Raw genomic sequence first — 24,065 nt, 5'->3', positions numbered from 1 at the left:
TTGGGGTTTTGTATTAGGGATAGTGCCCCGTGGGTTGAGTAGTTGAGGTTTAGACGGGAAGCTAGAAGGAGCATCTTAGAACGAGCTCTGACTAAGTGAGTGTACTTCTTAGGAAGTCTTCACTTCTGACACCTTTAATTGTCTTGCCTGGGAAGGGGAAGGTTAAGTAGGGATGTCACCTTAGAGATAGAGTAGGGATAGACTAACGTTTTTTTTTCCTTTTAGACTAATGATTCCTAATTTGGACATTGGCTTAACCATTGCTTTCTTGATGCTTTTAGTCAGTGATTCTTTTTGTTTTGAGTCGGATGAGAATCTTACGTAGGCTTGCATTTGTATTAGTGCCCATTTACCTTCTACACCTTGTATTAAGGAGTTTGTATGTTCAGTTATTTTTGGTTGTAATAAAATCCTATACATTTTAGATTCGGAGTCAGTGGTACTTTCCAAATGAAATCTAATGTTGGCGATTATGTGTTGATAATTGTATTTCCTCCCCTCTACACTATTTAGCAGATAAAAAGATCCTGGCGACCTGAGAGGATTTTTGGAAATAATTAGGTAGTCAAGAATCCGGCCCCATCAGTTGGTAGCAGAGTAGGATGGTTATCTCTGATAGTGAGGAGAGATCTAGATCAGGATAAGAGATTCCAGAGGCCCATAGAAGTCAAGTGATGGTGACTCATCGGATGGCGAGCAGCGGATGGCAGCGGTTGATGGAGATTGATGGAGAGTAGCAGTGCGGCGGAAAGCGGCAGTTCGTGGAGGAGTGAGTATGAATAGGGTGAGATGTTTGTAGATTGCAGTGTTGATTTGTTGTGTGATGTCTTGCGGAGTCGGAGTGAGTGTTGAGTGATTGTGAGATCAGGCTGTGAGCACGTGCAGCCCGGGAAAATCTTAGGCTCGACGAGTAGCTTAAGTGATTGTGGTGTAGAAGACACCAGAGGTAGATTTTGTTGACCACCGAAAGGGGATCGTGAGACGTCATTGATTACCTGGACCGAGATAGGGGGTGCGAATGTGCAAGTGTGTGAGGAACCGACGCTGGTCGTGGGTTGTTGTACGTGGAATTTGAGCGTTTGTAACCTATCAGAGGCGATCGTCCGGTCGCTTTGCGGACAGACAGTTGCCAGTTGAGGTCGACAATTTCGAGAGACTGTGAACAGACAGTCAGAGAAGTAACTTGTTTGGGACAAACTGTTATTTCAGCGTGTGAATGGGACGAATGCAAGGATGAGACGTGAATTGTGAAGGAGGGGAACTGCTGCGAGCGGAGGAAAAGTGACGTCAGAAGGTGTCGCGCTGCGATAGGTTGGTTGGTGTGAGTTGCGCTGCTATTGGTGGATTTGACATCAGGTGAACGAAAACATTGTGCGCAAGTGAAAACTGTTCTTCATGAAATGTTTTAAGGTTTTCCGAGAACTATGTAGAGGTGACAAACATGTGGTTACTCGTGGGGGAGAAGAGGCCCCTCCCGAGGATACTCCGGCGCATTAAATGGCAAGAAATGTGGGGTTACATACCATAATTTGGCTTGAAAATTGGCATAAAATGACTCAAGGCAAGGGAGAATTGGCTTTTCCACGGTACGGCTCCTTCAGGTTGGAAGTGTTGTACCAGTTATAATCTGTGATGGCGGCACTACGACCTTTGCCGAGACCAACTCAGTTTGAGGCATTGCATGCATGGATCAGAGCAGCGCATGATAGGAAAAGAGATCGAAGTCAGGAAAGGGTGAAGAAGTCAATTAAGGCATTTCAGGATGCGAGGTTGGACGCAGAAGAGAAAAGGTGGAGAGTGAAAACAATAGAGGGAGACAGGTTGTATCCACTATTGGTAAAGACTGATGGCTCGAGGGTAAAGAGTGAAGACGATGATGACAGAGATTCAGATGACAGCTTACTAGAGAGGTTGTTGTCTGAGAGACCACCTCCATACAATCCAGATTCTTATGAAGGGAAGTCGGCTCCAGCAGAAGGGACTAGTGGATTACAGACTCAGTCAGAGGTTAGAGTAGAAGGGAAAACCTCGACAGGAACTGAGGGCATGAAAAATCAGTCTGTAGCAAGCACTGAGGTTGGGAGAGGTGTGAGGTTACCGGACGCTCTAAAGGTACCGGTTACCATTGGACCCATTGTTTCTGTTTATGACCCAGATCAAGAGAAGGTTGGGAGTTCAGTGCAGTCAGCTGTAGGAGCGAGGAGTGTTATCGAGGGAAATGGATCCGTGATGGAGCAGACTCCAAAACCTATAGACTGGAGTACGCCATTGCCAGCTACAGCAGACTCCTCCAGGGGACAGGCAGAGGCAAGACCAGTGAGGCCGAGGTCTTTGGCCGACTCAAGATCAGACTTGCGGATGTGGGTACAGCCAGTGAGAAATCAGAATCAGAGTGAGGGGACTGTAGAAAGTGAACGAGGCACTGTAGTAAATCATTGTGTTCCTATGAGTATGTCAGAAGAGAGTAGGTCCCAGGAACGGGAATGCGATTACGATGAACAGAACGGAGCAGCTTATCGAGAAATATTGAAGGGAGCTCTGAAAGGAAGAATGTTGGATGTTGTGAGGTTGAAAGCAGAAGTAGATGTGATAATAAGCGGAAACTTGCCTCTTGAAAGAACGTACATGTACGAACAAGATGAGTTACTTTTTGTTGCGAAGGAGGTGACTCGCAAGGCAAGAACTGCACATGAGAAGTTGTCAGATTTAGCGAAGAAGTATGATGTGGACCTGTCTAAAACAAAATCATTGCAGGGAAGCCATAGATTGCAGTATAGCAACCAAGAATTGGAAGAGAAAAGGGTCATGGGATTGAGGACTCATATCAAAGATCTGATTATAGCAATGCGTGCATGGACCATGCTTGACAAGTGGGAAGAAAGGTGGTCCAAGAAGAAGTGTTCTAGAAGAACAATAGGAGAGACGCCACCTCCAGGTGGAGGGATGATGGATGTAGGGAATTTCCCTTTACGAGAGGTACAGAATGGAGGCTATGTGCATGTGCCTTGGAGTAGGGGTGATTTGGCTGCATTTACAAATGATTTTTCCCGTTTGATGGAAAAGCCTGTGGAGTGGTATAAGCAGGTTGATCGGTTTGTTAAAATCTCAAAGGTGTTGTGGGTCGACTTGAATACATTTTTTGACCTTGTGGTTTCCGAGTGACCTATGGTCGGCATGCAAAATCGCCGTTGAATGGCCAACCTCAGAGCCAGACAGGGATCCAATTTCAAATGGTCCGTCACCTATAGTCATGAAGAAGTTCGAAGAGGTGATCACATGGTTGAAGTCGAAAATTGCACCTCAGGATATTGATTGGGTCAAGATAGATCGGACAGTGCAAGAACCAAAAGAGACAGTGCACGAGTTTTATGAGACTCTTGCAGGCCTTTAAGCAGTACAGTGGATTAGCTGTATTGGATACAAAAGACATGGGACAGTTTGTTTCGAAGTTTGTGTTGGGATTGAGGCCAGAGGTTAGTCTGATGATACAACAGCATTTGATTTGTTGGCAGAATAAGCCGGTGGATGAGATTTTGCGGTATGCCAGGTACTGTAGTGATGAGATAGAATCGAAGCACAGGAAGCTGAAAGACAAATTGATGTTTGTTCAGATGCAAACGGCTCAGGGACAGCCTAATGGAGGGACGTTAGGAAAAAAACAGGGAAATAACCAAGGAGGAAACCAGAATGTCCAAGGTCAGGGAAGACCAAAGTCAGTTGATCCCAAGACAGGGATGGATGTGGCGACATTGAAAAAGACCACTGCATGTCATCTTTGTCACCAGGTTGGACATTGGAAACGCGAGTGTCCCTTGAACCCGATGAATCAGGTGCAGCAGGAAGTGGAGCTAGTTCAGGTACCTGTATCTGAAATGGTTCCCACTGTAGCCAGACCTAGGATGGTGAAAGGGGGGACTAATAGTCCGCATGTGCAAGTTCCTCAGCCACCTAGGGTTCAAAATGTTCAGCAAGGAGTTCGAACTTACCAACAGATGCCCTTGGTCGAAGGGAATGAGGAGTTTGGTCCAGATCCGTTGGCATGACGATGCCTGACAGTGGCGGAAGACTGCACGCTTGGAGCAGTCTTAGAGGTAGACCAGAGGGGACCATTTGTGGAAGCAGACATTGATGGTCACCCTACCACCTTTTTGGTTGATACTGGTGCTACCCGGTCTACTGTAAGATCAGCAGTAGTCCCCAACCTACCCCTCTTGGGACAATCGATCCAAGTTGTTGGCGTAGCAAATAAGAAACTGACTAGCCCATTGACAGAGCCAATTCCGGTGAGAATAGGAACCTTCAAAGATCGAAACCAGTTTGTGGTGTGCGACTCGAGTCCAGTATGCCTGTTAGGTAGAGACCTGCTTTGCAAGTTGAATTGCACCATCTATTGCACACCAAAGGGAGTTGAAGTACAGACAAAAGATGATGATGTGACCTTTAAGGTTGCAAACCAGCGAGTGTGTATAGAAATTTACCCGGCGCTGACAGTGGAAGAGCTTCCACTTGATCTGAGGGATTCTGTGCCAATTGATGTGTGGGATCTCATTGGAGAAGAGATCGGATTGGTCAAAGGCCTAGATCCAGTGAAGATACAGGTCAAGCCGAATGTAGAATTCCCTAGGGCGCCACAGTACAATTTGTCACCTGAGACAATTGCAGGGATCAAACCGGTAATTGAGTCTATGATCAAGCAGGGAATTCTGAAAGAGATCATGGGTAGCCCATGTAATTCACCTACCATGGGACTACAGAAACCGAGTGGGAAATTCAGGATCGTGCAAGACCTGCGAATAATCAATGAGATAGTTGTTCCATGTTGTCCGGTGGTACCGAATCCATCTGTAATCCTGTTTCCGATTCTATGTGAAGCTGAGTGGGTTACAGTGATTGATTTGTGTCAAGTAGTCTTCTCGATCCCACTCCATGAGGAAAGCAAATTTCTTTTTGCTTTCCGGCTGGAGAACCGTGTGTTAACGTGGTGTCGTATCCCACAGGGGTACACGGAGAGGCCATCGATTTTTAATCAGATCTTGAAGAAGAATCTTGAAAGTCTTGTGTTGCCGCAGAACTCCGTTCTGGTGCAATACATTGACGATCTGCTCGTTGCTTCAGAAACTGAGGACGCTTGCTGGATCGATACCATTGCCTTACTGAATCATTTGGCAGAGAATGGACACAAGGTGTCTCTGAGCAAATTGCAGTACTGCTCGAGTGAAGTGCAGTATTTGGGTCACAGAATTGAGAAGGGCAAGAGAAAGGTGTCACCAGATCGCATTGAGGCAATTATGAACATGCCTGTGCCCACCACTCAGAGAAGTCAGAATGTTTTTGGGGATGGTTGGCTACTGTCGCCAATGGATTCCCAATTTCTCCTTAGAAGCGAAGCCTTTGCAACGGCTGACGCACAAGGATGTGAGTGATCCTGTACCATGGGATGAAGACTAATTGAGATCATTTTTGAGGCTGAGAGAAGCCCTGTGTTGCGCTCCAGCTTTGGGGATGCCAGATTACAACAAGGCTTTCTCGTCGTTCTGTTGCGAGAGAGAAGGTTGCGCATTGTCAGTTTTGACTCAGAATCATGGAGGTGTCCGTAGACCAGTTGCCTACTTTTCAGCTACTTTAGATCCAGTAGCTTCTGCGTTGCCTGGATGTCTCAAATCTGTTGCTGCAACAGGTGTCAGTATTGAACGATTGTAATGGGACATCCACTTACAGTTTATGTGCCACACTCAGTTGAACTGTTAATGACAAGGACTAAAACACAGCACCTCACGAACAACAGGTTGACACGTTACGAGCAAGTCATACTTGCTGCAGAGAACGTAACATTGAAGAGGTGTTCTGTTTTTAATCCTGCGCCATTGATGCCTATTCCAAACGTAGATGATGAAGATTGTGAGGATGACGATTGTCTCGATGTGACTGAACTGTGCACCAAACCGAGACCAGATATTGCTGATGAACCGCTCCTTGACCCTGATGAAATTTTCTTTGTGGGCGGTTCGTGTCTACGAGACAATGTTGGTCGACTGAGAGCAGCATTTGCTGTATGTACCATTACAGGGGTGGTTGAAGTTGCTTGTTTAGAGGGAGTACACTCCGCACAGGTAGCTGAAATCATTGCCTTGACCCGTGCCTGCTTGGCTGCTGATCAGATTCGGATAACGATTTATACCGATAGTCTGTACGGGTTTGATGTCGTTCATGACTTCGGACAGTTATGGTCACAGAGAGGGTTTATGACATCTTCAGGTTCGCCCATCAGAAATGGGGAATATGTGAGACAGTTGTTGGAAGCATTACAACGTCCGAAAGAGATTGCTGTTGTCAAATGTTCTGCCCATTCTAAAGGAAGCAACTTTGTGTCTATGGGGAATAACTATGCTGACGAAGTTGCGCGGTTTTGTGCAGAACAAGGATGCATATTTACTGGAGGGTATACTGGAGAAAGCCAAGAAAGAACCGATCTCAGCGTGATGTTAGCCATGGCCGATACATGGGAGGAGCTGAAACGACTGCAGGGTGAGGTTTCTGATCAGGAGAAGGATGGCTGGATAAGATTGGGATGTGAGAAGGGAGATGTGGATGTGTGGGTTTCGAGTGATGGACGAGCTGTGCTACCAGAATGCCTGTTGAGTCCAATGGCAAGATTAATTCATGGTGCAGTACATCTTGGCAGAGATGCGATGGTGCGAGTGTTCAGACAGACATGGTACAATCCGAAGTTTCGTGCAGTTGCCGAAGCTGTATGTCAGAGGTGCGTTACATGTCAGCAGATGAATGCGGGGAAGAGAACTGCTATGACTTTAAGTCACATTGGGAGGCCAGGAGGGCCTTTCAATAGGATGCAGTTAGACTTTGAGATGCCGAAGTGTAATGGGTTGAGGTACATCTTAGTTGTGGTATGTGTCTTTTCAAGATGGGTGGAGGCTTACTCAACACGTAGATGTGACAATCACTATAGCTAAGCTGTTGCTGAGAGAGCTTATCCCAAGGTTCGGTTTTCCGACCTCTTTGGAATCGGACAGAGGGACACACTTCCATAGTGGAATCATGAAGTTGCCGTGTGCTGCCTTGAATGTGGATCAGAGATTGCAGTTACCGACCAGAGGCTTCTGGGATTGTGAAACAAGTTAATGGGACTTTGAAAGCACGGATGGCAAATGTGTGTTCAACGTCTCTGAAATGGCCTGACGCACTGCCCTTGGTCCTCATGAGTCTTCGTAGTGTTCCTGATAGGAGGACTGGGTTGTCACCGCATGAGATTTTGATGGGGAGGGCAATGCGAGTACCAGCAATACCTGCCACTGCTCTGATTAACATCACTGACGACTTGATTCTCGAAAACTGTAAGGGACTGGCTGACTTAGTCCATTCTGTGTCCCAGCAGGTGTAAGCAGCAACTGTTTCAGCCACAAGTGACCTGTGCCACGACCTGTGCCCGGGAGACTGGGTGCTTGTGCGTAAACACATGAGGAAGAGTTGCCTGGACGTTCATTGGCGTGGTCCGTACCAGGAAATACTTGTCACGAACACGGCAGTGAAGTGTGGGGGACTGCCGAACTGGGTGCATGCCTCCCATACCCGGGGACTGCCGAACTGGGTGCATGCCTCCCATACCCGCCGAGTTCCAGCACCCTTGGAAGATACAGCCTCTCTCGTGAATGAAAATCCAGCTGAGGTGGCAGGGCCATCTGAGAGGGCAAGCCAAGCTGTGAGGGTTGCTGATGCAGTTGGTTGTGCACTAGATTGAGCTGAAAGGGGTTGTGCAAAACGAAGCCCCGAATTTGACTCAGACGGAGAAAGTGTTGTTGTGGGTGGAGTAGAGTCAAATCCTGTTGAAGAAGGAAGTAGTGCACAGGGTATTCGAAGGGAGAGCAGAAGTGCCACAGAAGCAGAAAGAGTTTGGCCCGTGAGTCAAAGGCGGCTGAATTTGAGATTGGCACCTGAAAGATCTTGCCCCAGTTTCTGAAACGCCTGAATCCGAAGAAAGTGACGAAGAGCAAGCTCGAACTAATCTGAGGAGATCAAGGAGAACAAGACTGCCGTGTCAAAGGTACGCCTCACCAGAGTGGACACACGCTGTGACTGATGCCAGGTGTATTGAGCATGGGGAGGCTGAGGTCCTTGACGTTGATCAGCAATTCTCCGAACCTGAATATAGACATGTTGTTTCTGGTTCCAGGGCTGGAAATCGAAGGAATACGGACTCTCAATATTTCAAATCCACCACTTCTGAGCAAGGTTCGTGAGTTGATCTTGGAGACACTAGTTTTTCCGACTTTTGGCATTGTACCACCGCATCAAGAGTTAGTGGTACTTCGTCTTGAAATTTTGCAAGGTGTCTTAGAGATTTTGCGAGCTGATCTTGTTCTGGATTGAAGGTAAAAACTCTGTTGTATATATAAGTCCAAAGAAAAAGATAACCTAGGCCCAAGTGGAAGAAGAATAAAGTTAGGGACTTTCCGTCAAGACGACAAAAGGAGGGCTAGGGAAGTCTTTTTGTGGACTGTGTAAATAAGGAACTGAAAATTGCAAGGGGATTTCCAGCTTTAGAAGTGTCGTCTGAACTGGTTGACAAGCAATAACCGGAGGAGAAATAGACTCTTACTTGTTGCTGTCGAGCCAAGAACTTTGAGAACTTTGCAAAGATGGCAGATGCTGGAAATACTCACCGTAGGGCTAAGTACACTTTTAGGGTTGGTGATAGTCTCTATAGTTGTAATAGTTGTAGCCTCATATATCATTTCACATGAGCAGGAGGGGTAGGTACAGGGGACACCTACACCTACCACCTCTAGCCAGAAGGAGGTTACTATAGGAGCTAAAAGAGGTTTGTTACTTGAAGAGGGTCGTAGGTTTCACATAGATCTGTCTAGAAATGATTTTAAGCTTAATGCGTATGCGAAGCTGTTGTACGAATATGTGGATGGGATGGATGCGAAAGACTGCTATGTGTGTATGCAGCTACCTTCTTCTGTAGATGAGGGTATTAGATACCATCACCTTCCACTAACATATGGAATTTCTTGTAGTTTGCAGATTAGTATTTTTATGAGAGAAAACAATTTGAGTATTTCTTTTCCAATTACGATGCAGTACTTCCCGAGGTTCCAGCTTACAAGCATTTGAACAAATATGATTATTACAAGTCAGAGGACAGACTCCGGAAGTATTTCATACCGTCTTTGGAACTGGATACGGCTTATGCTCACCGACATAGTTTGACATGTTCATTGTCAGATACAGAGAAGAAGTTTATAGGTTAAATAGAAGATAGATATAGAAAACTAACCCAGACACGAAATACAGGAGAGAGTCCAGTAGATTAGACTGATGAGGAGAGACTACACAGATCTAAGGGAAGTTATGGTCCCATAGCATTGGACCAGGTGCAAAAGGGGAAGTTGTGTGTGAGACGTCCTCAGACCTATTATGAAAAGGTTTCGGTAGGACAAAGTGCTTGTGGTCATGTCTTTACAATGGAAGATTCTGCTAAAAACTTTTTGCAAGGTCCGGTGCAAGTGATTCCAATTGTTTATTACGTGTGTGGAAGGAATGCCTATGTAAGGTTGCCTGTGAATTGGTATGGTACATGCTACTTGGCTATTATTTTTCCGAAAATATATCATGCAGAAGATTTGGAGCTTGTGGAGACTGGACACCATTCCAGAGTTAAGAGGGCTGCGAGTGCAGGAGCAGTGATTGGTGATATTTTTGGAGCAATGATACCAAGTTTGGGCGTGGTCTTGAATGATGTAAAGATCAGAAGGTTGGCAACTGTGGTTGATGAGTTGTCGATGAATACTGCAAGGTCTTTGCTACTGGTGGATGGAGAGATGTTGTCGATAAGAACAATGGTTTTGCAGAATCGCCTTGCTTTAGATGTATTATTGGCAAAGGAGGGCGGAGACTGCAAATTATTGACAGTTCAGGAAGGTTGTATGTATATTCCAGACAATAGAAGGATCTGGAGAAATATATAGACAACATTACCACGATTCATCATGAAATTGAGGATTTGACTGAAGAAGGGGTGTGGGAAAAGAATGGTAAGGGATTTGGTTGTGTGGGAAGTTGGTTTGCGAGTTTGAGAAAAGGGTTCCTTGGATTTGTGCTCAAGCCTCTCATTGTTGTGGTTTGTGTGATCTGCTTGTGGGGTCTCAGAGCTTACAAGTGGTACAGAGGCAACAGAATTGAAAGAGCTCTCAGAGCGAGTGAAGTGCGAATGGCTAGACTGCAGGGCAGTCAATATCAGAATATCAAGAATATGGAGAGGTTCCGACGGGGAAGGATGGCAACAAGTACTGTTTAGGTCGGTTCTTTCTCCAAAGGAAGAAATTGTGTGATGGTGTGATGACATTTGTCATCAAAGGGGGGAACTGATAGAGCGTCATGTTACTCTGAAATTTGTTGGGGTGCATTATATTCACCGTTAGTCAGCACCCGCATATTAATCAATGTAGGCTAAGAAGTGCCATAGAAATGTATTGCAGTAATCGTTTAACATAGAGGTGATTAGAAATGTAATAATGCTTTTCGTGAAGAGTAACGTTGTAGATTATTGCAAATGTGTTTAGTGAATGCATACTGATTAGTTTATGTAATGCAATGTGTTAGGTTAAACGTGTGCTATACTAAAGTTAAATGTGCAGGTTGCTTATTCACGTATATGAGAATAATGAACTAATGCTTAGAGTGTGATTTAGTAATGTTTAATAGTGTAAAGGCCTGATCACATATACGTTTAAAAGAGAAAGGCCTGTTCATTTCTTATGTTAGCTAACGTTGTAGGCCGAAAATGATTTCCCTTGGTAAAGGCTTTGGGTTGCAGGGAGATGTAAAATCCTAGAGAAGTGAAATGATTTTCATTCCCATGTTTCTGTTGCAGGTGCAAGGACATTTAGCTCGTTATTGAGACTAGGTCGTTGTTTTAGGAGTTAGGATGCTGCGAGAAGCCAACAGGGGAGTACATTGGAATGTGAGGATGATACTTTCAGCGGAGAAGGTCCCTGGGACCCAAGGTCAAGCTAACCGTTGTTGAATGCGAGACAAGTTTTGTAGGAATAGTACTGGAAGACCACCTGGCAGAAGAGGTGTGCCAAAGGGCGTGTTCTACGTTTTTGGGGTTTTGTATTAGGGATAGTGCCTCGTGGGTTGAGTAGTTGAGGTTTAGACGGGAAGCTAGAAGGAGCATCTTAGAACGAGCTCTGACTAAGTGAGTGTACTTCTTAGGAAGTCTTCACTTCTGACACCTTTAATTCTCTTTCCTGGGAAGGGGAATGTTAAGTAGGGATGTGACCTTAGAGATAGAGTAGGGATAGACTAAAGTTTTTTTTTCCTTTTAGACTAATGATTCCTAATTTGGACATTGGCTTAACCATTGCTTTCTTGATGTTTTTAGAGTCAGTGATTCTTTTTGTTTTGAGTCGGATGAGAATCTTACGTAGGCTTGCATTTGTATTAGTGCCCATTTACCTTCTACACCTTTTATTAAGGTGTTTGTATGTTCAGTTATTTTTGGTTATAATAAAATCCTATACATTTTAGATTCGGAGTCAGTGGTCCTTTCCAAATGAAATCTAATGTTGGCGATTATGTGTTGATAATTGTATTTCCTCCCCTCTACACTATTTAGCAGATAAAAAGATCCAGGCGAACTGAGAGGATTCTTGGGAATAATTAGGTAGTCAAGAATCCGGCCCCATCAGTGGCCTAGGGGAGTGAGAGGCTTCCTCTTGTCCCAATTGCAAGGAGACCATTCAGAGACACTGCTGGAGGCCCACTGTCCAGCATTTTAGCGCCCCAACATTTTTAACTTTTAGCCCACAAGCAATTCTCACACCTATCTGGCTGAAGGTTAAAACTGTGGGGGCGCTAAAATGCTGGACAATGGCCCTCCTGCAGTGTCTCTGAATGAGGTCACTTATGTAAATTAGAGGGGCCTTGCACATTCCCTTTTGGCCCAAGGCCCCGAAAATCCTAGAACCGGTCCTGCATAGAACAATCGTATTTCTTTGAGTTTCTCCTTTTCTTATTAAACGGCTGAGAGTTGAATAATCTTAGCAACATAGGCTGGTTTCCCCGAGTGGCGAGGTTAGTACTGGCATTGTGCCCCCCCCCTAGCAGTCTTCATGTGGTTCCCCAACACCCCCCGCACCCAAGCCCCGCAGTCTACTGAGTGCCACTAGGTCGGCGCACCATGCTGCATTTTGCAGGTTTGCCCCACAATTGTGACTTCTGCTCTGGTGTTTGCATAAAGGGCTCTGCGGGACGCCAATTGTCAGCCTTTCAGTCCTCTATGAGCTATCATAGAGGCTCCTGTCTGTGACTGGAGACGAGGCATAGCACTGAGTGGGGTTGGTGGGGGTGTCCTGTACAATCCACCCTTAGGAGCAAATTCCTTTATAGAGGTACAAATTCAGCCACTTGGCATTAACAACACCAAATATATGAATGAAAACCACACTGGGGATCAACTGAGAAAATGGTTTGGTATGTCTTTCATCACGCCTTTTTAAAAGCGCTCACAAATTGTCAGCTTACTTACTATACAGAGGCACAGGGACAGTGTGATTTGCCCTGGTTCAAACATCTTAATAAAGCATCAACCCGAGACTGCAACACTCCTTTGCTTGCTCCAAAAGCTAGACATTTACCTCCGCATGGTATTTTGATGAATATACCAAGGTACTGGGCAGTGTCCCCTCTCCCCCAGGTATTATCTAGTCCCGTTTATTTCAAGCACACACTTACTAACAGCTTTGACGATAACTATAAATACTGTCAGTTTTTCTAAAAAGGGAGTAGAAGAATAAGCTCAAGAAATGATTGCCAACAGCGCACAACTTGTCCGAATGGGAAGGTAGGAATTAAAATCCATGTCTCACGGTTCCAAAGTTTCCAACTAACCCACTAGACCACAACTAGGATTGGGATTCCAATGGCAAGGCTGAATGTCCACCATTCCCTGGGGAATGCCACTGTACAGAATACACTGTTTATTCCCAGTATATTTAGGTGGAGTGGTAAAGCCGAGGTTAGAGGTCAAGAGTCCTAAATCCAAAACTTATCCACTGGACCACATCTTGTTCAGTTGTCTGTCCACCCCAGTTAATCTTGATGGGGGGCATGTTTACTTGCATTTTATAACCAAAAGTTTGTTCCATTTTAGTTTGTTTTTGACTAAAGAAGACATAATTTCCTCCCAGACCAGGTAGATGGTATCCCCTAAGTTAGGGTCAGAGGTACTTTTTTATCTGCATGTGTATTTTTTCATATGACACGTGTTTGTTGTGTGGTGTGCAGTGTACCGTCACAAATGCTACACATGCCACACTCTGTGTCTGCATGTGTGAATCACTAGAAGATCCATTATTCTTGGATTGACACTAGTATTATTATTGTATATTTTTCATGTACAACTAAGAAACAAGGTGGGATCCACCTTGTTTTTATCACTCACTGTACTGGTGATTAAGCCAGCCCGTTAGCGATCCATGGTCCTGATGAATGCCCGTGACTGGTATTGGCAATAGTTAAAGACAGAAACATGTTGGCATAATGGAGATGGATTGAGCCATAGAGCTCATTTTCATTCTAGGTATTCGTTTTTAGGTCTCGCCTGACCCAGCGCATGCGCTGGTCTGGCGAGACTTATTGAGATGGCTCTAAAAAGTGCTACCAGGCCAGCCTAGAGCTACAGTGCATGTGCGCGGGCGCGCATCGCACTTTACCGCAAACACATTCACTTTCGCGGCCGCTTGGCCGCTTTGATGTTTGATCGCGATCGCTTTGCACAGCCAATAGGTCTCGCTTTTGGGACCTTATAAGTATTTAGTTATGCAACTGTTGCATGGCTAAACACTTATAAGGTCCCAAAGGCGAGACCTATTGGCTATGCCAATGCTTGTTATATGTACCAGGGGTTTGATAGCCTGGACACTTCTAGGTATTTTTAGTCTGTCTGGATCCCTTACTGTTCCCTAGCACTTTATCTAAGTACTCCCTCTGTTTCTGGAGGTTGTGTCCGCTCTAGTGGTATTATCCTACTGGGTGGGGAGAGGATGCTTATGATGAAGCATAACAAATAATGTGTGAGGCTTCCTCTTCCAAAAAGATTGGTCTCTGCTCACATGCCCACCAAAGCAGATGCGAAAAGACTGTCTGTACTCTGCATGTTACCTGCCCTGTCCACTTGTGCCAGACATCATCTCTGTGGACCCCATCCTACTCCCACACTTTAATCCCTGATCTATGGATGCGCCCCTCCTTCTCTTTTTTTGCCTGTGCCTGGCGTGACATGCTGCTCACATGCCTACCAGAGAGGATGAGAAGAGGCTGCCAGACTCTGCAAGTTACCTGTCTCCTCTGCAAGGACTCAAGGATGAGAACAAAGGTAAGCAGGGGTGTAGCTATCACTGGTGTAGCCAATGTAATGGCTCGAGGGGCTGGCCCGGCTTGTGCCAGCATTTTTGTTCTTTGCTTACCTTACTCTTCAGAAGGCTCTTCAAGCTAGTGTGAGTGTGAGGTGCCTAGGACAACGACAAGGCAGAGCATTCATTACCTGTATGTACGATTGAGGCTGAAGGCTATGATGAGAGCATGAGACATGGTTTTGTGTTGTCTCTGGTTCTGTGGTAGTTGGGAGTGGAGGTTGAGATAGGGGTAGAATTGGCACCTTTTCAAGAAACGTATTTACCAGTTGGGGGAATTGCTCAATTCTTAGTTTTCTATTGTTTCCACTGTCTTCACAGTGAAAGTACAGACTGCATGTTTTGTGATGCCAAGCTGTTTGACGATATGGTGCAAGCCAATTCATCATCATACATTGTTCTCTTACATGCGGCAGGTAATCGGTTCTTAGGCCTTGTCTCTCAAATGCAGGTAGTTCGATAAGAGTGGATGCAATAAATATTACTCCTCGAGTCACAGATTTTGAATCACTCAAAAACTTCCTATAATAAAACAATCTGTTGCACTTACTGAATGACAACTGCACTATCTTCCTTGGCCTTTATGGGTTATCTACGGTCCACTCTATGCTAACCAGGTAGACCTGAACTTTATGTCCCTGAGTTGCAGAATTAAGCCTTTCTTATACAGACTTTTTAAATCAATGAACACATTTAGTTTAAAGTAACTATGGACTCAATAATAATCAGGCAGGATGGCAGCCGTCCAGCTGCCACAGCTTGCCATCAGGCGTGACCGATGTCATAGCTGATGGCAGGAAAATAAACCGACATAAAACAGTCAGATGTTCAGACTTCAGCAGCAGCAAGTGCTGCTACCAGCTACTGATCAAAGCGTAGAGACTGGAATAACAAGCAGTGGCAAAGCCAATCAGGGCTTGCCTAGGAGAGCTATTGGCAATATTTTGTAGCCATGTTGTAAAGCAGCACGAATGCTTTGCAGTGTGGCTAAAAATCTTTCTTAAACTAGTTTCAGCCTCACTGTAAAGCATCCATGTACAATAAGGCTACAAAACATTGCGAAAGCCAATAGCTATCACATGCTTTGCCAATGCTGGTTTGAACTAGAGGTATAAAAACTATTTTAAAGTGCTCGAGTTCGGGCTATGTAACACTGAATGTAATTGGTGCTCTTGTAAAGCTCTCGAGTTTGCGCTATATAACACTGCACACAAAACCGCAGGAAACAATTTACTGTTAACATTCACCACATGGGAGCTGGCCAATAAATTGACACCAAAGATAGGGTGACCAGAACTTTAAAGCCAAAAACCAGGACATTTCACAAAAATAAAGGAAGGACTACAATTTTACTTAACCGAGCACACAGAATGACAGTGTCCATCAGCATAGAATTACAGAAGAGGCAGTGAGAAGACTAATAAAATGCAATTTTTAAAGCCAGTATCATGCCTCTTAATTAAATTGCTTTCTTATAACAGCTGCTAACTATCCCTGCGATAGAAAACATAAAAAGGCACCTGCCACCGTTTTGAGATGACCGTCTCTAAAAACCGGTACATGAGCTAAATTTCCCAAAATCTAGGAAAAACTGGGACTGTCCCGGCAAATCTGGGACACCAGATCACCCTAACCAATAGAGGAGTGACACAAATGGATAGCAATAGGCAGCCTGCAAGCCCTTTGTTATACACAATACAATACGCAAGCGAGACCTCAAATTACTAATGGTGACACTTAAGTATCAGTCAGGTGGTAACCCTATGTCAGGGACTGAGGATGGAGTGCCCTTTCCACTTCCGAAGGGTGTTTTTTGTTTACCTTGGCTCAAAATCGGTATTCCATAGCCCAACGCTTCCAACCTCCACCCACAAATACACTTTGAGAACATGCTTCTGTATTAAAGCATAATTTGTGCTTGAATGCTGAAATTGTTGAGACGCAGTGGAGGCAATGTAGGGCTCGGAAGTAGGGTAGCCATCTTTAAATACCACATGGCAGGACACGTGTTACATTCCATAACCCCCCTCCACAGGGCCCGTAACATAATGACAGTTACCATGCAAGAGTAGTCCAATGGCCTACCACCTCAGTTCTGATCCAACGGGTTAGTTGGAAATTGTGGAACTTGGCAATATTGCTTATTAGTCCTGGCACCAGCATTTGACTAAATGGAGTGCTCCTGGACAATAATTTTTTAATGTATTCCTCTTCTTCCTGCAATATACAAAAATAATTATAACACCATACTTCAAATGTATATTTGGTGTTGTATAATGAGAATTTAACACTTTGAAATGTTTGCATGCTTTACTTCCACCATTCACGTTTTCCTTACAATATAATTTGCCCCGAAACAGAAACTTTATTGCTTCTATTATAAGATTACCGAAGGAGTCTGTCACAAAAGGCACAATAGTACAACCGTAAGCTTTTCTTTTATACACATTTATAATCTACATCTACCGTCCAATTATAGTCATTTGTAGAAATAAAGACTAAAACTGCGACAGTGCATTGTGTTGTGAAAGAAAGGTTAAGGACTGAAGCATTGTTTCTTCGGTACCATACAGCCATCTGGTCACCTTATGAATGAAGGTGTGATGGCTCAAGGATGAAGGAGACCAAATGTAAGTTTCACGTAGTATTTATTTGAGCCTTGGTGAAAAACAACTGCCACAGATTCAAATATATTCTCTTTGCATATCAATTCCAAGGTTCCACAAGCCTGTGCAGTGAGTGCCAGCCATAACATACATGGATTCTACATGGTTTTTCCCTTTTACAAAAATGGATATAGCCCAACATGGTTCGTGAAAATTACTCCCAAATATTTGCTAGGCATATTATTAAAAATAATAGTTGGAGCACAGGAGTACAATCAAATAAATCTATATACATTTGTAAGTAAAATATATACAACTATTAGAAAACAAAAAAATATACACCATCACAAAATATAAACACCAATATCATTTTAATACACTTAAAACTGGAAGTCGATACAGTAATCATAAAAGCTAAAATTTTAATCATTAGAACAAAGAGGTAATTTCCTCACCCTCCCACTGCTTCTCACTGACAACCCCTGGTCCCATTTTGCCACACCTGGTCTCTGGTCATTTGTTTCGTCACCAGACCTGGTCTTCAAGGAATTCAAGTCATGACCCAGTAAATCACTCCCATTCTACTTGCTCTCCTCCATTACTCCACCACTGTCTATCTTCAACTCCCATACAGTTTTCTTTTACATCCACAACTTTAACTGAAACACCAAATTTGGTTTCACCCTTTGTTCCATGTTGTCTTTCCTACTTTAAACTGTAGAACCTTGACCTTGTTTCCTTCATCAAAATATTTCTTCTCTTTTTTTTCTACTCTGGACCTAATGCTCTCTTCTGACCATTTATGCCGACTCAATTTAACCCACTTTTTCATCCACGCTTGACAGAAGCAAGTCATGGCTCTCCTTCCCTGTAACAATTCAAAAGATGAAAACCCAGTTGACACATGGGGAGTGGTGCAATAACACTATAGCATACTCTTCACTGCATTCACCACAACACATCTGTTTGCAATAGCCCACTGAATACACACCTTATTCATGCTCTCAACCAGTCCATTTGTTTGGAGATGATATTATGAATTTCTGAGATGTTTAATGCCGCTTGTTGTCAGTAAACTTTCTACTTCACTAGAATTAAATTGAACCCATTTGTCTGATGGTAACATGGCAGGAAAACCTTTTTCAAAAAAACTTCCTTTAAAAACTCGACAACCACTTTAGATGTGGCTTCACTCTTAAATTTCACTACAGGCTATTTGCTATAATAGTCCATCATAACTAAAGCAAAACGTGAAGAGCTGGCCAAGGAATTGAATATCCCCAAAATGTTGATTGCACATTTTTCTCCCCAGGCACAGTGGGTAATTTAATTGGACACAATGGGGGAGTCCTTAATTTGATTGACTTTTCAGAGTTTAAACAGATAACTGACTCTTTAACCACTTGATTATCCCCTCTAGCCATAGAAGGCCACCAAAATGTAAATCTAACACGCCTGCTCATCGTGGTAGCACCCAGATGACCATCATGAGCTCTATCTATGATATGATTCCTTAAGGTAATGGGGGGGACCAAACATTTCCGCTCTTAAGACCAAGCCATCTTCTACTGATAAATCCTCAGCAATGCACAACGATGGCTTGGCAACGCATAGGGCGCATGTTGATTGTCGTCATACTTTATTCCCCATTGCTGCCCCTCAGTTATCATCTGAATATGCCCTTTCTCTTAGAAATTGCATCACTTCAAAGAGCGCACTCGCATTCACACCTGGGGGGACCTATTCCACAATGGTCGCTTTCGTACTATTGAACATGTCTACCAGGGCCTGCAACAGACCCCGTTGGATGTCTTTCTATATATTCGCCTTAGACACGGAATCTGGTCTATAATACCGGACTCCCCGGCGGAGCCGCAGGCTCTGACCCCGCTTCAATTAATACTTAAAAACACGACGAATAAACACCTTGTCTCCCTCATTTATCGGACGGTGCACACACACAGTGAATTGCCGGCCACGCTCTCCCGTGCACGGTGGAACGAGGAGCTGGGACTCGTCTTGATGGATGACCAATAGGAATATTGCTGCTTGCAAACTGAGAGGGTCTCGGCTAGCAGTAGGCTCCGTATACTTCATTATAAGTTCCTTCATAGATTATATTACACTCCGGCCAAGATGCACAGATATCACTTGCGGGATACGGACAGATGCGATAGGTGTCAAACTCCTAGGGCAGATTTTCTGCACCTGGAGTGGAGCTGCCCGGGGGTGCATGAATTTTGGGGGCAAGTGTTTGACGCTTTAGCTTTGATGACGAATGCGAGCATTGAACCCACGCCCCTGATGGCGCTGCTTGGTTATGTCAAACCAGTACAGGCGATACATCGTAAATACGTTGCTCTCGCCCTACTCATGGCTAAGAGGCGGGTGGCTTGTCGCTGGGGCAGGGGACGGGCGCTCAAATTTAAGGACTGGATCGATGACTTGGTGGTTTGCCAAGAAAGACTCACCCCATATGCTGAAATGTTGCCTAGTGCCTCTAGACCTAGGGATATCTGGGCCCCCTTGACATGCTATTTATTGGCGCGCCCGCATGGGCCAGATTCCTCTGACGCAGTAGTACTTACACGATAAACTTTTCCATGGTAATGGGAATGACATGGCGGTTCCTCTATCCGACACTTATTTCACATTCAGGTAGAATATCTCCAAGAGTATAATTGTGGTCGGCGGTACGGGCTCCTTACTAGCGATGCGTACTGACATTCTGAGCTCTGTAATGTGTTGCCGGATGTAACCAAGAGAAGGGGAGAAAACCCAGAGTATACAAGTCTGAATGATGGGTCTCCTGATATGTACAACAGCGAGATCGCATGCGACAATGATAGCAGCAAACTCACATAGGTTGCGGGTCTGCCCACATGCCGGCTCACATGGATGTGACAGAGCTGACAAGTGAGGGGGACAAGCCCAGGGTGTCGGGGGGCTGCCATATAACCCCTAATGTAATACTGATATAATATGATGTTCTGTTATAGTGTGTGTACTGTCTAGTGATATCATTGTTGGAGAAACACACGCACTGATGATGTACTAATTATTGCTTGTAATGATGCTCTGGATGTTTTTGGTTGAAAAACAATAAACAGAATTAAAAAACAAAAAAAAAATTCCTCAGCAACTTTGACAAAAGTTTTGATCAAAATCAAGATTCCTCTCCAACCTGACTCTATATACTTCATGACCAAACCCAACGTAGCATCTTCTTTCAGCACCTTGGGCCAATCCTGCTACGTAAAGGCACCCAATTGGGGTAAAGCAATAAATGACACTGTACAATCCTCCATATCTTCCTCATATCCTAATTCTTTATTCTCCTCAGCAAACTTAGATGAGTGTGAAAGGTAATCTGCGCATCCATTGTTCCCACCTGCTATATAATTAGGTACAAAATCATATTGTAAAAGCTTAGTCGAAAGCTTTGCAATATAGTGACAATGTCCTCTGATATTCATCCCACTCAAATTGTAAACTAATGGTTTGTGATCCCTCTGGATCACTAAACGATTACCCCACAGATAATTCTGAAATTTCATGACTGCCCACAAGCAAGCCAAGAGCTCTTTTTCAATTACTGAATACTGTTTTTCAGCACCAGTCAACACACAGGATGCATATCCAGTGATCTGAATCTGAGAATCCTTCACTTGGCTGAGGACTACATCCAACCCCACATTGCGTACATCCACCATGAAAATGCACTGGGGTTCAGGGTCATAATTTTCAATACCTTAGCAGAAGCTAAATGCTCTTTTACCCACTCAAAAACATTTTAACATTCCATGCTCCATTCAAATGTTATACCTTGCCTTAACATACAGGACACAGGTCTCAATTCAGTTGAACATTTTATATGGATTGAGAATAAAACTCACACAAGTCAAGAAATGACTTCAAACCAACTTTATACACTGGTGGTTTGTCTTGATGACACTTTTTAACTAAAATGGGGTTTGGTTTGAATCTCTGACCTGTTACACAATATCCCAACTACTACACTTTGTCAGTGATAAAAACAAAATCGTCCCTACTGACATGTCCCAAAAAGGAAACAAATGCTGTCAAATGCCTCGAATCTGTCTCCAATTCGATCTGATAATAGGCGGAAGCCAGATCTAGCTTAGTAAAAAAACTTCGACTCTTTCAACCCAGCCAACAGCTCCCCAATATTGGGTAATAGATGTGAATCGATCCAAATCTTTGTTGCGACAGCGGCGATGGACACAAACCCTCAATTCCCCACTATGTTTGCGAGCAACCACCAAAGATGGCAACCACTATGGGAAAGTGAAAGGTTCAATTATGCCACTTTTATACAATGAGTCTAATTCTTTTTGAAGATCCTTATGAATGCTGAAAGACACATTCCTGAGCTTATGTTTAACCGGTCTTGCCCCCTCTTTTGTAATGAACCGGTGTTCAAAATGTTTTACTTTCCCTAGTTTTCCAGAACATACATGTGGATATTTATTCACGATTCTTTCCAAATCCTCATTATCTCTAATTGCCAGCAATTGCTCTTTTGGTGCCTGTCATGCCAAAGAGTTTTTGGTGGAACCACCTTAGAATGTTAAGGTCTTTGTAGGCTAGATAGATTTCACCAGCTATCGTTCGCTCCTTAAACTCCTAAATGTCTTCAATGTATCCACACAAATCCATACTGCGTAATTCATATGACACTACTGTACGATCAGGAGGTAACAGTGGTCTGTTTGGCCAAACCTTGTCATATAACTCCTGCGTAATTATAGATATACGTGCACCAGAATCCACTAGTAATTTTAAGACCTTATCACCCGTGATGACTTCCACATACGGATCAATACATAAACTGGGGTCACCCATTTTTACATCTTCAATTTAAACAACAAATACCATGTCCCTCAAGTCTCTTCCAATACATTCTTCATTTTCTAGTACGCTTTCATCTGTAACACATTTGATTGATGATGCCATTCTTGGTTTTTGACTTTGACAGACTTTCACAAAGTGACCATGCTTGTTACATTGCCTGCAAATCACATTTTTCGCAGGGCACATACATCTTGTTGTGAGAAAAATGATTTGGACTTGCCCACTTGTTTTATATCTCTTGGGACTTTCCTCAAACTGGTATTGACTACTGCTACTATATCCGAATTCTTACTTTCTAATTCTTTAGCATACACCTGAGACCTTTCAATACTTTTACCTGATTTCATTGTTACTTCTAATGAAGGATTCCCCATGGACAAAAGCTTTTAATTGTTATTAAATTATTATCACTACAGTGATCAATAAACTGATCCCCCTCGATTTGATCAGCAAAGTTTTCAAATCAGCCACTAACCTCCTCAACGCAGTTATGTATGCATCTACATCCTTGCCTGAATTTTGAACCCTCTTAACGAATTTCTGTCTAACAACCAGTACACTTGGTTGGACAGCAAACCTGGCCTGTAGTTTTTTCACAATTTCCTGGTATTCATCTGACTCCTCTTCTTCCTCCACTTCTAATTCAGATAAATGTTTGAGAATGGCCCTGCCTTCACAACGCAAGGAGTACAGCAATGATATTTTTCTTACTTTCTGGGTGAAACATGGTGCCTCAATGGCACCTAGGTATATCTCAAAGGCATCGAACCATTGCTTCCGAACCACAGGAGAATCCCCTGGTGTTTGTAAGACGTGAGGAGGAGGATTTACAGCCTGCATTTTCCACAATAACAGTAATAAGAAAACAGTGGAAACAATGTATCTACTACAATATAGCACTCAGAAATGCAAGCCCAAAGCCTTCATACATAGGAATATGAGGTGAAAAAGTGCACTGTTTTATCGAGTGCTTTTTTTTAACCAGCTTTATATTTCCTAATATACTCTCCCAATACCTGCCATACAAAACTATAATAAAAACAACTGTGCTAGAATAGTTCCTGTTCATACAAATCAACTTGAGGTGGAAATTGCCAGCAAAGTTTACATTGAACAATATGTATATCCTTATGGAAAGGATGGGCGACTGGGAGGCCGGATGTGTCTATCAATGTTGGCGTTTTATTCTGTTTTTAAAAGAAATCCAATCAACAGTAATATAGTAACAACATGAAATGATGAAACTATAATTGGTATGCAAGATTGTTGATATATGTTTCGATTCTTCTTTCTTCTCAAGGTTGTTCTTCTTCTTTCCTTTGTTTTAGGTTCAAGCTTCCGTGGTGGTTCATCCCCCGAGAGCATGAGAGAAGACAAGGAGAAAGAGCGCTAAGTGTAATGCCCCCAATATTCTCTTGTACAGAATAGGGACAGTCACCACACCCAGGAGTGCTTGCTAGGACTCTTTTCCGGCTATGAGTCTCTTGTAGTAACAGTTTAAGTAGGTAGGAAAGGGAATGTGCGTAAGGGAGGTAAGTGAATTAGTCCAAATTACCGCTCCTTCCTATTTGGATAGTTTTATGCCAGCTGCTCCCCACTCGCCCTTTCTGTTATTGTTTACGATTTATTACTGTTGAATGGTAATCACAGTTATATAAGTTCACTGTATTTCTCCCTCAGACTTAGCCTCAAACTCAATTTATAGTTGATGCAACAGACCTTACTATTCCATCTGTCCCAAACGCATACCATTAACAAGAAAAGACAAGCATTGGCATAGCCAATAGGTCTCGCCTTTGGGACCTTATAAGTGTTTAGCTAGAGATATTGACTTTGCTTATGTTTTAAAGCTGTGCTGTACATTAGTTTGTAGAATGCTGAAAAGTTATAATAAAGAAGTGTTGATAGCATTTTTGTTACCTTATATATGACCAAGAAAGCATTACGTCCAAGTGAAAGACCATATTAAAAAAGTATTACTTTTAAATAATGTTTTCATCTAATTTTGTCTTATAAATGTTGGCAACTTGTTTTTGCTTGTGCCAATGCGAGCTTGTTATCGTTTTGTTAGTTATGGGGGGCATAAATAACAGGAGGCTGAAGCTTGGGAAAGAGAAAGAAAGTGAAAGAAAGAGAGAAAGAGAAA

The sequence above is a fragment of the Triturus cristatus genome, chromosome 5_2, assembly GCF_964204655.1.
Source record: "Triturus cristatus chromosome 5_2, aTriCri1.1, whole genome shotgun sequence".
Lineage (NCBI taxonomy): Eukaryota > Metazoa > Chordata > Amphibia > Caudata > Salamandridae > Triturus > Triturus cristatus.
The sequence above is the reverse complement of the archived record's forward strand: the minus strand, read 5'-3'. Positions refer to the sequence as shown.